At 47.9% G+C, this 12996-nt stretch overlaps 1 long non-coding RNA gene across 1 annotated transcript; it reads left to right on the forward strand.

The window, feature by feature from the left end:
• Positions 1 to 6201: 6201 nt before the first annotated feature.
• On the forward strand, positions 6202 to 11433 carry LOC125387544 (uncharacterized). Its single transcript, XR_007227897.3, has 3 exons — positions 6202 to 6373; positions 6541 to 6809; positions 10191 to 11433. It is a non-coding gene; the product is annotated as an uncharacterized LOC125387544 (long non-coding RNA).
• The last annotated feature ends 1563 nt before the right edge of the window (positions 11434 to 12996 follow it).

The following is a 12996-nucleotide window of genomic DNA, read 5'->3' on the forward strand; positions in this document are numbered from 1 at the left end:
ATTATGATGGCCATTATGTCCCCAGAGCCTTTTTATGACATCTCCTGTCAGAGACAAATGCGACACTTCTGGTGGCTTTCTACACCACCAGTTGTAAATGCTTACATGATGTTGTTTTATACAAAGGTATTTTAGATTCTAATGACAGCTCAGTTGTCTGGAGGCTCGGAGCTGTGTGAACAGCTGCAGAGCTCGTGAGACGGGTTTCTGTCTTACAGCTGAAGCAAAAACGGTTTATAGTCCGCTTGTATGAACAGCTTCGAAGCTAAGCCGTTCTGAGGGCCTTGTAACTCAGACAATTGCAGTTTCCCTGAGACCTTGTAAGCGGTCCATGTTGCACAATTTCAAATCTAGTCCCGGGCCGACTAACAACTGGATACATCCTGAGAATGTGTTGTTAGGGAAGCCTGCCATGGTGCGAACATTACACAAAATTTGAACCACTCATGGACGGAAATATTATTAGCTGGTTCATGAACACACACGTGATGGAGATCCACCTATAAGATAACCAGAGATTCCTGGCAGACAACTGTCCTTGGGTCTCTCTCTCTTTTTTTTCCTTTTCTGATTTGTTTTTGAGTCCAGTTTACATACCCTCCCATTCTCCCTGCTCCCTTCCTGTTGCCAGCTTGAAGCAGATGGGTGCAGTGGCCGGGAGCCTCGTGTTGAAGCTGCGAACTGTGGGTGGACCGAGCCCAGGTTGGGGAAGAGGGTGTGACTGGGGGAACGCTATCAGTGCAACACTGGAGAAGCCGCGGGAGAGACAGTTTCGTTTGCTGGAGCAATTCCAAGTTTCAGTTTGCCGCGGTAGCAACTGTCGCGGTGACCCCACAGACAGACTTTTGTTCCCGTTGGCTTGGTCCTTCTTGCTTTCCCGGATAACCACAGTGGAACACTCAGGCCGGACACTCCAGTTTGAATCCTGACTCTACGACTTGCCACAGGTCCCTTGGAATCTCAAAGATGCAACTTTCTGATCTGTAGAACAATCGTGCTGATTGTAAAGTCGGACCTGTAGAGGGGAATGCCTGCTTGCAGTGCCAGTCAGCTTTGCGTTACTATAGCAACCTGCAGAGATAGTTATCTACAAAGAGGAAAGGTGTGCATCTTGGCTCCTCATCGTTGGGGTTCTGCTCCACAATCAGTGGGCCCTGTTCTGGCACAGGGCAGAACAAAACTCTCACCTGACAGTAAGGCAGAGAAGGGAAAAGATTGGGCATAACCCCAATGACCTGAAAACTCCCAGTCGGTCCTACTTACTAAAGTCCCTATCACTTCCCCATAGCGCCACAGCCTGAAGATCAAGCCTTTCATCCATGGCCCCTGGGGGACCCATACCCAACCCACAGCAATAGGATTGGACATTTTAAAACCAGCCCTGGGCGGCTTCCCTGACGGCTTTCCACCTGCGTGTCTCTGAGACTGTTTCGTCAGCCAGGGGACTCTTCGGCTGTGCCAGCAAAGCCTCCCTGACTCAGAACACTAACCCATGTTCTCGAACCACCATGGAACGCTGTTGCCATAGGTCCTTCTCTCTGCTAGAAGGCATATGGCAGCAGATAGCCACAGGCCCTTGCTCTGCCTCTCTGGAACTCTTTAGCCAGGAAGGAGTCCCCCTTCTAGCCTGTGGTGGTTAGAGTTCATTGTCCTGCATCTGGAATCACCTGGGAGACCATCACTGGTCGAATCAAGGAGGGTTGATTTTGATTACATTAATTGGTGTGAAAAGAGCTATCGTAGTGGTAGAGAAGACAATTCCTGAGCAGGGATTTCTGAACTGCATCCGTGGAGATGGAACTGAGCAGCAGCCTGCATTGGTCGCTCCCTGTTCTCCTGACTGTGACTGTGATGTGAGATGATGCTCCCCTCTTCCCTCAGAATGTGTTTGTCAGCAGATGTGATCCCAGCAGCCACAAAGGAAGCAGACACGGGCTCACACTTCTCTGCTTCTTCCCTTCATCCACCCACCCATTCCCTGATTCCTTGCACTGCCTGGTTGGTTGTGTTTGTGTGTCAACCTGACACAAGCTGGAGTCATCAGAGAGGAAGGAGCCTCAGCTGAGGAAATGCTTTGATGTAAGGCGTTTTCTCATTTAGTGCAATGGGGGAGGGTCCAGCCCATGGTGGGTGGTGCCATCCCTGGGCTGTTGGTCCTGGGTTCTGTAAGAAGGTTGGTTGAGCAAGCCAGGGGAAGCAAGTCAGTAAGCAGCTTCCCTTCACGGGCTCTGCATCAGTGGGATCCTACCCTGTTTGAGTTCCTGTCCTGACTTCCTTCAGTGATGAAGCATAAGCCTAATAAACCCTTTCCTCCCACTCACTTTTTGGTCATGGTGTTTGGTGGCAATTGTAGAAACCCTAAGACATTCCTTCGTTTATCTACACATCCATCTGTATCTGTCCAACTGTATCTGTCTGTCCATCAATTCCCCCATACAACCAATACTGGCCACATACCAGTCATGTCAGGTGCTATGCTAAGGTCCAGAGAGACCGAAACAGAAGAAAAAGCCCCTCCCCACTCTCTCCTGAAGCTCCCACCCTTGCAAGTGGAGAGTGGAGAGGGTGGCAGAGCTCCGGCCGGGTGCGGTGCCGAGTGCTGGCTTCCAGAATGTCAGAGGTGGCACGTCATGGGGCTAGGAGAGCTCTACACAAATTGTACACCTTAGTACAATTTCCTGTGCAAAACAGCCAAAGAGCTGTTTCTGTCACAACTGTGACCATGCCGAAATCTACCTTTTAGACTACCTGGCTGCTGCATTCTTTAGATACGATATCATGTCCCCCGCTTTTCCAAGACCTGGCTTGCCCTGCTTCCAGCTTTTAACAGAGCACCTTGCTCTGGCGCCCCTTAACTGTTGCAATCTTTCCCGTGTCTACCTCCCTCCTCACAGCCACTAAAATCTGACCCAAAGGAGCACACATGTAAGGCATTCTAAATTTTTAAAAATAGTTATTAATCCCAATATTTGGGAGGCAGAGGCAGGTGGATCTCTGCGAGTTTGAGGCCAGCAAGAGCGAGTTCCAGGACAGGCTCCAAAACTACAGAGAAACCCTGTCTTGAAAAAAAAATTATGTTTATTTTATGTGCATTGGTGTTTTTCTGTATGTGTGTCTGTGTGAGGGTGTCAGATCTCCTGCAACTGGAGTTACAGATGGTTGTGAGCTGCCATGTGGTTGCTGGCTATTGAACCCAGGACGTCTGGAAGAGCAGCCAGTCCTCTTAAACACTGAGCCATGTCTCCAGCCTCCCTCCCCCATGCTGGATATTTTTGAGTGTACTTTATATACATGTATGTGCATAGTTGCACTGTATACCTTAGAATGAAATCTACATGTGTATAGATTTGCAGACACATGCATTATCTCTATTACATACATGAGTGTGCACCTGTATAGTCTCTAGTTTCCTGAGACTTCTAATTGCTTGGCTGAGATCATTACTCAGCAATGAAGCTACAGCCAACTTCCCCACCTGCAGAAATAAGAGACTGTCCACCGCTTATTCTGTCTTCAGAGAAAAAGCTGAAAAGCCCAGCAAACATCGGAACCGCTAGAGTGATATGAGATTTAGTCTACCATTCACCTTTGAGAAAGTCTTTTTTTATAGCAATAGTGATTTCTTCCATCCTTTCCAAACTAGAATAAGGCTCCACGATACACCCCACAGCAGGAGTGGGTCCCGGCGGAGTCACTGGAGGTTTACTGATGGAAGATACCACTTATGTGTTCTGTTATCTCTGCCATCGTCCTTCCTATAGCACCTCCCTGCCTAAATGGTCAGAATTCCTTATGACCATGAGAGTGACCCTTAGGTTTCGGACAGGGGAAGAAAGATTTAGATGCTGTTAGTCAAAAATGGCTCTATGTTGGTGTCATTCATAATAGCAAGGAACAGTGCGTGTGTAATTAACACGCTCCTCTCCCTGTGTTGGGTGCTCCTCTTAGTATTGATATAGCCCTTCAGTTAGTGTTTGAGACAGTCTTTCGTTTACATCTCATAGGTGTTCTGGGAGGTAGGGCCTAATTTTCATGCCAGTCCTTCATGGTAAGACACAGGGAGCGTCAGTAGCCCAAAAGTCGCACAGAACCAGAAATTTGGTGTGAGGGCATCCTGGCTCTCGAGTCGAGTTTCTTCCTCGCTAAGCTTCACTGCTATTTCCAGCACTACCACTGAACTTTCCAGTCCTGGAAGGACAGTAAGAAGAACCCTGGAATAGGGCAGGACCTTTTGCAAGAACTTTGAAACTTTGAAAGAACCAGCTCTTTCTAGAGGCGTGTTTCTTCCTAGATATCCAGCAGGGGGCGCCAATGGCTTAAACAATCCGGGTTCCCGCTTGAGGAAAAATCCGGATCCTAAACCATTGTTAATTACTCCTGAAATATTTCAAACGTACTAATTGAAAGAAAGATCCAGTATATGGGAAAAATCAAGTGAATGTTCTAGTACATTTCTTGGAGGATTTGCAAAGGGGCACTGATAACCAGGAGCCCGATAAACCAAGGTTACTGCTAGACTTCCTACGTGGGAAAGCCTGCTCACGGTTGACTTGCAACTCTTTGGCTGTATGACTTGCAACTCTTTGGCTTTGCAAAGTTTGTGGCTTCAGCCTGTCCACATTCAATGCATTGCCCCTTTGTGCTGGGCACAAAGTTTTCTGTCCGATGGTGTTTGTCACACCCTTTGCAGGAAATTACCCGGAAGGCCTGCACCTGGTGCAGCTCTCAGGAGGCCAGGTCATAAGAGCTCCTTGTATCGTCTCTGTGAGGGGGTCTCTGCACCCTCACCTGTACCTCTCTACCCTCTCGGTATACACAGTTAACAATGAGTAGACATTTTTGTTTGTTTGTTTGTTTCAAGACAGAGTTTCTCTGTGTAGTCCTGGCTGTACTGAAAATCGTTCTGTAGATCAGGCTGGCATCAAACTAAGAGATCTCTCTGCCTCTGCCTTCCAAATCCTGGGATTAAAGACTTTTGCCACTCGGGAGCTTTAGGTCAAATGGACCAGTTTCTTCCCTGGGCATACAAAAGTTTCTTCAGCCTTCTACATGTGGCCCTGCTACTCTGAGGAGCCCCGACAATTTTGGGGGACCCTCAGCAGTCTCTCTGTTATGTCTTCTTTGTGTCCCATGAAGCCCCTATGTGAGATCCGTAAGGTGATGGTTATAGGCCGCTGACTTTCGGAGGTGCTGAGGTTCGGAATGAATGTGGCTAGTGCCTGGTGAAAGCCCTGCCTTTCTGCTGTGAGGACCATAGCTAGATGCTCCCCATGACCAGAGATGGGCATCTCACCAGACACCAGACCTGATATGCCTTGATCTTGAACTTCAACAACGTATTTCTGTTTGTACAGTCTAAGTGTGTGACGTTTTGTTTGCTGCAGCATACAAAATGGATAAAGTCACCCTAAAGCGATCCCTTTTCTGCTTGCCCTGTGACTTGAGAAAATAGAGGCAACATTAACTCAGACGGAACTGCCTTAGTATTGTCTAGAGGTTCAGCTAGGTTCAGAAGCTGGTTCTGCCTCTGTAGGCTCATCAGCAGCCCCTGAGCCAGCTGCTAACCTGCCCTGGACCACAGCTTCCTCACCAGCGAAATGAAAACAGTGAACTCCACCCTCAGCGTGGCTGAGCCCATTCCACAAATAAGGTAAGGATTTGAGGCTCCTTGCTGGCTGCCCAGCAGGCACTCAGTCTGCCTTAGAGACTGTCTCTGTGCAGGCCAGGACTCCACAGAAAGGGACTTTGTCATCTCTCATTGTGAGATCTTTACTAACATCCCAACTGTTTCTTCACTTTTGGTGGCATGACCAAACTTTGGTCTTCCCCGGGGAACATGACACTCCTCCCTCCATCTTTCCCAAGTGCGAGCTCCCTCCTGGGCAGCACAGTTGGTTCTGTCCCCTGGAGTCAGGTGCCTGGACACTTGTCCCTCAGAACCAATAAGCTTGGAGGTCAGTTGAAGTTCAGGAGGGCCTCAGTACTGACTTTCATGTTTATTGATCTGGGCCATTTGTAAATCAAAGATCCATCTGTGGTCTCCAGAGCCAAGGCCAAGAGGGCAAGCACACAGTACAGCCCTTCTCTAGAGGCCCTGTTTACCTTCCGGGAGCAGGCAGGGTGTGGCAAGAACTTCTGGGTGGCGAGAATTGCAGGGTGTGGTGAGAATGCTGGGTGGGGCAGCCCAGGCCAGACCTTGCAGAAAGCTGCCAAGCAGTAAGCCCAGGGACCCAGTGGCCCAGGTCTGACTGGGGGGAAGGGGGCGGTGGTGTCTGCTGAGGCCTGACTCTTTGATAGAGTGACTGTGGCCCTGTTTCCCTCACTCTCACTCCCCTCAACACGGCCCTCCACAGCTTTCACGTCATACTAAAAAGTAAGCTGGGAGTGGAGGGGGCTGATACAGGCGGGGGAAGGGATGCGGGGAAGGGGGGCGACTTCGTGGGAGTCTTGGCACCAACATTCACTCTCTTCGTGACATTGGTGAATTGGCTGGACATTCTAACTTAATTCATATGCACTTATAGCATTCCTTCTATTCAGGCTCGGGGCTGCGCCTGGATCCATCCAGGATGGAGTGATCAAGGACCAGGGACTTCCAACCATCCATGAAGTTATTTTGGAGACAGTAGAAGACCTGGTACTTGGAAGAGAAGAATTTGAACTGGGAGCCAGGACCCTATTCTCTACCTTGTAACTTGCTGGGAGAGACACCTGGAATAGGACCCAAGGAGAGACAGGAATCAGAGGGCTTAGAACAGCCATGACACAGGGAAGCCTCTGTAATGAGCCAAGTCATTTGCCCTCCCCAGGTAAGACTCAGGTGTGTTCAACCTTCAGGCCCAGGAACCACATGTACCCACCATAGGTAGGAACGTGGCCCAACACAAAACCATAAAGTTACTTCAAACATTATGAGCTTGTTTACAAGTTAAAAAAGCAAACCAACTCTATTGCATGGTTCTGGAGTCGACTCAATACTCAACACCTCTTCCCCTTGGAACCTCAGGGCCTTCTGGAGCTTGATAAACACCCAAAGGGTGTGAGGCTCCCATACCACTTTTCAGGGCTCGACGCCTCCCCACTCCCCTGCTATCATTGCCAACGGTGTGTAAGTCCCGTGTAAATGTTGATCACACAGAGCAGTCTTCTTGGGCCTGACTGTCTGAGCTCGCTGTCTGGGGGTGCTCGAAGTTGCTACTCTGGACTCAAGCCAACAATGAATGACTCAGTTGCCTGAGAAAACAGATGGTCCAAGACTGAACAGCAACAAGACTGGGAGTGGATCCCAGTTTGGGGGGCTTAGTTGGGATTTTTTTCTGTCTCTGGAAAAGATGTAAAAAGTACACAAGAGAACAGTTCGCAGTGTATCCTGAAAGTGAGGCCTTCCACAGAACTCCAGCATGGGGTAGATGTTCCAGGGACAGCGGCCCAGGGACCTGGGGACAGGGTTGAAGGTGGGCAAGCCGGGCATTAGAATCTTGAGGTAGGTGTGGGAGAGCAGGTGGACTTGACCAACCTTCCTGGCTTTGGCAAGATTGTGCAATGGGTTGAGGGAAACACACTGAATGCCCCGTAGGTTCCCAGAACAATCTCAGAACTCTTTCTGTGAGGGCCTCAGGCTCTTTTGTGGTTAGAGAGAAAAAGACTCGGGGCCCTTAGGGTGATGGCTTGGGTGTGGCTTGGGAGTCTGAACTGGTGCTTTCTCAGCCCCACCCACTTCCAACCCCTGGAGGTATTACAGAGAACCGGCGGGCACAGGTTCCATAGGAAAAGGCTGCCGCAAAGTCCTAAACCAGAGCTGAGCCTCCAAGAAGAAAGCCTCCTTAGGAATCCAGCCAGAAAACACGGCGCTGTTTCAGCTAGACTTCAATCCGACAGATCCTAAGTGCCTACTGTGTGCAAGGGCAGGGCTGGAATATAGCAATGAAAAGACACACGTTAGGTTTATAATCTGGAGGGACTGACCGATGTATACATAAGCATGTTGTCATTCAATTTTCAACAGTCCTGTGGGCCACGCGACAGCTGTGACTTTACTATGGGGGTGGGGGGGGGCAGGAGCTGCTTCGGATAGCGTCATTCACGGCTGCTCCTCAGTGCTCAGCGGTCCGCTGGGCACCGAAGCAAAGTTGTTAGCCACTCACCCTTCAGTCTCCTTCTCTGGAGTTGGCTCCTCCCTCCCACGCTTGTTACTTCATCCAGCTCCATAGTGATTTTGAAAACTGATTTTTTTTTTTCTTCAATTGAACCTGGTTTTTCCAGTTTCTCTTGGCAGAAACTCTGGTTGGCTGAAGGCTACTGCATCCTACACAGAAGTCGAAACCATCTTTTGCTTTTGTGCGTTTCTTCCTTGTTTGATCGATCTGTGTGTATGTATGCTTTGCTTTTGTTTGAGGACACAAACTGCCCACGAATGGAAAATCCTCACACAAAATTTAACAGGACTGTTTGAGACCATGGGAGTTCCCTTTGCCCTGTTCCACAAGGGCTCCCTTCTTCCTCAGCTTGCTGACTCTCCCTCAGGTCACAACCGTGGCCTCTCTGTTCCTCTTGCTTCCTTTGGCAGCTAGGAGAGAAAGGAGGTGGCCTAACCTGGTTGGTGAAGGTTTGAACGTTTCCCTTCCTCCCCAGAGACATCTGTGAGAAGCACTAATTCTCCCCTGCTCGTGTGTGCTGTCCTCTCCTCGTTGTCCTCTCCCTTGCTACCCCCTCCCCTGGGGCAGCAAGCTGAGTAGCTCCTGGTCTTGGGTTAGCACAGGATTTCTCTAGACCTGTCCCCTAACAGTTGGAGAAATTTTTATGCAACCCTGGATATACAAATAGATAAAACAGGTATACAATTTAAGCATTGACTGAGAATAAATCATAAAGAAGTGTATTTTAAAACAATTATCTGGCCTACATGTGATTTCAACATTCATTAAAGGTGTGTGTAAGTTTTCACATCAGCAACATGCATGCACTTAATTTTACAAAAGCGGTGAGACCTTGGCTGAGTGTCTGATCCTGCGGCTCCTCAAGCATCTTCAGCACTGTTTTAGTTGATTACTGCTTTGATTTATAATCATCAATGTTAAGAATTCCCCTTTGCATGCATATATTGTATAAAAACGGAGGAAATGTGTTTAAGACCATTTTAGAAACTGTTGAAAAATCTTTCCTAACCCCAAGCCAAAATTCACTTGATGACTTTTAAATAAAATCCAAGTCAACAACTCAAACAGCAATTTTAAAAATCAAAACTGGGCCAGTGAGATGGCTCAGTGCCTGACTATCCAGCTGAGTCCCCTAGACCCACTCGGTGGAAGGAGAGACCTGACGTCTGTAAGTGTTCTCTGTACAGATGTGCCAGTGGCACAAGCACCCCCCCATCCATACACGCCCACAGACACCCACCACTCTCGCACCAACGGGAAATGTGAATTTTGTTTATTTGTTCTTTGTAGACAGGGTCTCAATGTGTAGCCCCTGCCTGACCTGAAACTCACTGTGTAGGCCAGACTGGCCTTAAACTCACAGAGATCCTCCTGCCTCTGCCTTCCAAGTCCTGGGATTAATGCGTGTGCCACCGTGACAGACAACTAATGTGTGTGTGTGTGTGTGTGTGTGTGTGTATTTATATATATATTTAAAGTGAAACATTCTAGTACAATAAAAATACTAACTTGATACTTACTGAGAAATGATAGTAAAATTATACTTAAAGTCTTTGTTTTCTGTAATTATTTTATATATATATATAAATATATATATCTGAAACAGCGCAGTTCCTGCTACATATAACATACAGTAGTCTCCAGTCTGAGCCAAGCTGTTTCAGTCACTGCTCCCCAACCATGTGCGGCCACACTGTACAGAGCACAATGCACACATGTACGTTCAGAGCCTAGGCTGCAGTGACGTCATGGACGGCAACAAAGGCAAGAGCCGCCAGAAACAGGTCAGGTTCGCTGTGTGCTTGGTTTTCAATTCAGTCTTTGGTCCTTGAGCCTTCCGAAACCTTTTATTGTTGCTGAGCTATTTGCTGCCCCCACATTCAGCCACACGACCCCACAGGGGATACCACTACAGGTCAGCCACATGACCCCACATGACCCCACATGGGATAACACCACAGGTCAAGAAGCTGTGAATTAGGAGGGCGCTGGACTTTCCACTAACCCTGCTCATTACTTATCTTTTCCCAATAGAGATAAGGATGCTTTGGAAATGTGGAGAGCGTGGAAGTGCAGAGGACAGGAGAAGGAGCCACCTCGAATGTGCGACTCTGGGTACTTCTGGACTAAAAGCTTAATTTAAAAAGCAGATGCAGCCAGGCGGTGGTGGCGGACGCCTTTGATCCCAGCAGAAGACATTTCTGTTACTATATTGGAAAAGGAGGATGGATGGCTCTGCCTTTAATTCCATTCGGTATTCTGCAGGTGGAGGGAGGTGGTGGACCTCTGTGAGTTCAAGAGCAGCCTGGTCTACAGAGCAAGTTTCAGAACAGCAAAGAAAGCCTGTCTCAGAAGAAAAAAGAAGAAGAAAAGGGGGAAAGGAAGGAAGAAGCACGTGCAAGCGAGCCGCCACCCTCTCCACTTGTTTGGCTACCAGCATAGTAGCTGTGTTGGGGTCACCAACAGCAGCAGACACTGCCGAGACGGCACCAGAGGACTCTGTGTGATGGGTGCTCCTGACTTGCTCACCCTGTCCATTGATCTTCTTTTTAGTTGCCTTCCCACAGTTTACTACCCTAGAGACTAAAGTTTTGTCTTTTTTTTTCCCCCTCTGGAATTTATTGCTGTTTTCACCACCTTGTAGTGCTGAGGCTTGAACCCCTGTCTTTGGATATGTTGGTCAGCATTCTGTGGGGCCATTCTTGCTCAAACCACCACAGATGCCAACTCAAAGAGCAGAAGGAAAGAGAATTTTGACTGCTCTATAAAAATGTATTTGAAAGAAGTTAGAAGGGCCAGGCTGGGTGATGAAGGCCTCTAATTCAAGCATGACAAAGACAGACAGATTTCTATGAGTTCAAGGCCAGCCTGGTCTAGGAAGAAAGGAAGGAGGGAAGAAAGAAGGAACAAAGGAAGGAAGGAAGGAAGGAAGGAAGGAAGGAAGGAAGGAAGGAAGGAAGGAAGAAGGAAGGGCAAATCCAGAGGGCTCCATCAACACATCACCATATCTACCACAGCTTTAGTAATCTGCACAACTCGTCTCCTATCTATACCATAGTCTGGGTTGGCTTTAACCATTAAGACTGGGTCATCTACTTTTCTTCACTGGAGTGGATTGGGTTTCATCAGGAGAACGGATGGTTGTTGCCTAACCAATTAATTTAGCTCAGTTTGCAGCATGTCCCTAGAAAGGAGATATGTACACATTAAATTTTTATGAACACTGTCAATACTCTGAAAGATCTAGTGAGCTTTCTATTACAAGTGTTTGAGAACATCTTGCAGCCACTCTCGTGGGTCACTTTCTTTAAAAAAAAAATATATTAAGACTTCTTTTTATCTCTAGATCTGTGTCTATGCATATTTGTGTAAGGGTTTGTGCGTAAGAGTGCAGGCACCTGCAGAGGCCAGAAGTACCAGAGAGCCGGGGCTGGAGCTACAGACAGTTGTGAACTGCCCAACGTGGGTGCTAGGAATCAAGCTTGGGTCCTGTGGGTGAGTAGGAAATGCTCTTAACCAGTGAGTCATCTCTCCAGCCACCCCCACCTCTCTCCTTCATTTTTATCATTTGTATGTGGCAAAACAGTGAGAACCACTAATATATTGAGCAACATCCCATGTAGCTTTTCCCAAACATCACTTCACGTAATCCTTATAATTCTATCAGCGAACTATGAGCCAATCCAGGCAAGAGAAGCTCAGAGAGATTGACTCACTAGGTCCAGGTACAAGACAGCAAGGACAAGACAGATGTGTGAACGAAGGCAGCTGCTTCTGTCCTCGGGAACTGAGGCAGAGGGACAGACTCCACAAAAAGGTCTGTTACTGTGTTTTTTGGGGGATTTTTGAAAATATTTGTTTTCATGAGTATGTGTGTTTGTGTTTGTGTGTGTGTGTATGTGTGCACATATGTGCAAGACCCCTTGAGGCTTGGAAGAGGAAGCTGGATTTGCTGGAGCTAGAGTTATGGGAAGTTGTAAACTTCCCCATGTGGATGCCAGGAACTGAACTACACTCTTCTGTGAAGCCATCTCTCCAGCCCCATATTGTTTTAAGAATGCCATACAGAGCAGGGCGTGGTGGCTCATATTTTTTTTAATCCTAGCAGCTGTAAGACGGAGCAAGGCAGATCTCTGTGAGCTTGAGACTAGCCTGGTCTCTGTAGTGAGTTCCAGGTCACTCAGGGCTAGATGGTGAGACCCTATCTAAAATGAAACAAACAAACTAACAAATAACTGTGTGATGGCCGGTAAGGGGGGTGAGCAGGTAAAAGTCATCAGTACACATGCCTGGGGCCAGGGTTCGATCCCGGGAATGCGTGGTGACAGAGAGAACTGACCTCTGTAACCTTGGGGGAGGCTCTGACCTCCACAAGTGCACTTTCTGGAACATAGGGAGAAACAGATGATCTTCTAGGCTTCTCATAGCTAGTTTTAGCTTCTAGTAGTCAGGTACAGCTCCTGAGCTAATGTTTGCCCTCAAGATTCACAAGATGTGTGTGTGTGTGTGTGTGTGTGTGTGTGTGTATGTGTGTGAGTGTGTGTGAGAGTGTGTGAGTATGTGTGTGAGTGTGTGTGTATGTGTGAGTGTGTGTGAGAGTATGTGTGTGTGAGTATGTGTGTGAGTGTGTGTGTGTGAGAGTATGTGTGTGTGTGTGTGAGAGTGTGTATGTGTGTGAGTGTGTATGTGTGTGAACCAAGCATTGTGCATCATATTTAAAACTGGTCAGACTTGAGAGTGCAGAGGGAGAAGCAGTCTGTGTTTTGGCTGGGGAAAGCGGTGACAATAATTTGGGGAAGGTGGCCTGGGCTGCTGTCATTTCTCAGAAGGCCAAGAAACT

Source organism: Myodes glareolus, chromosome 8 (genome assembly GCF_982192425.1).
Source record: "Myodes glareolus chromosome 8, mMyoGla1.1, whole genome shotgun sequence".
NCBI lineage: Eukaryota > Metazoa > Chordata > Mammalia > Rodentia > Cricetidae > Myodes > Myodes glareolus.